The sequence below is a fragment of the Armigeres subalbatus genome, unplaced genomic scaffold, assembly GCF_024139115.2.
Source record: "Armigeres subalbatus isolate Guangzhou_Male unplaced genomic scaffold, GZ_Asu_2 Contig246, whole genome shotgun sequence".
Classification (NCBI taxonomy): domain Eukaryota; kingdom Metazoa; phylum Arthropoda; class Insecta; order Diptera; family Culicidae; genus Armigeres; species Armigeres subalbatus.
In genome coordinates, this window is record NW_026942983.1 from 46,621 (window position 1) to 47,656 (window position 1,036).

Below are 1,036 nucleotides of genomic sequence, written 5' to 3' on the forward strand. Positions count from 1 at the left end.
TGAACGTTTGGTGGGGTGAATAATTGCCATTGCACATTTGAGCAACATCGTATACTTCATTTTACATCTAAAAAGTGTATGAGTTTGTCAAAGCTGGTTTTGAATATCGACTAAAATACTTTAGGTAGATAAAAAAGTTATCAAACCAACCAATATTGATTTTTGAATATAAGAAAGAGCAGAAAGTTAGCAATGGTTTGGGTGTGTGATATAATACTGTGGGTCCTCGAGCTTCCTATCAATTTTTTTTCTGGGCAGATCCTCTAGCCTTCCAGTGTACAAGAGAAGCAAACAAAACACATAAAAATAAGTAGTTGAAACATTTAAGAACTAATTCAATATTCTTTTCGTTAGGAACCTATTCAATGAAACCGCTTGTTAATTTCTCAGGGATCATGAAAAAAATTAAACCAAGTCGTAACAATAACAATTATGGTTTTGAATCCCTCCTCAAATTTTCATTACTATAACCGACGTACGAACCCATAAACTCCACAATGCTTTTTGTAACACCGTAACGTACTACGTGAGTGCCAACTAGCTGGCCATTGTAGGAGCCCAGCTGGGACAGCCTTTTTCCTGAAAAATATAAAACACGCATTCACCGTCCGTCGGTGGTGTCACCAGAAAGCAACAACCAACGGCAGCATCATTTGGGGTAACCTCAAAGTCTCCCACGACCGAACGCTCATTAATCTCAAGCTTGTGTGGGCAAAATGATTTCACCGGCTTTTTGCTTCCCACTTGGCCCTACAAAATGAACATTTGCGGGACTGTATTTATGTACAGCTGGTCTGCCAGCAGGAAGATAACAAAAAAGTGTTTTCCTCGTTCTGGCGTATGAGTTGCTCAGGTGCGGGTGTAAGGACTCTTCGGACAGATGGAAAAGTCAACTCCTCGTGAGTGGTGTGGTGGGCATGCTGGAGATCGTTTTCGAGCTTTAATGTTCTCATCGGGCGGATTACTTTTATCATTTTTTGTACATGTGTCGAAAAATAACCTAAATACATATTTGTTTTGTTGCCTATTTTGAACT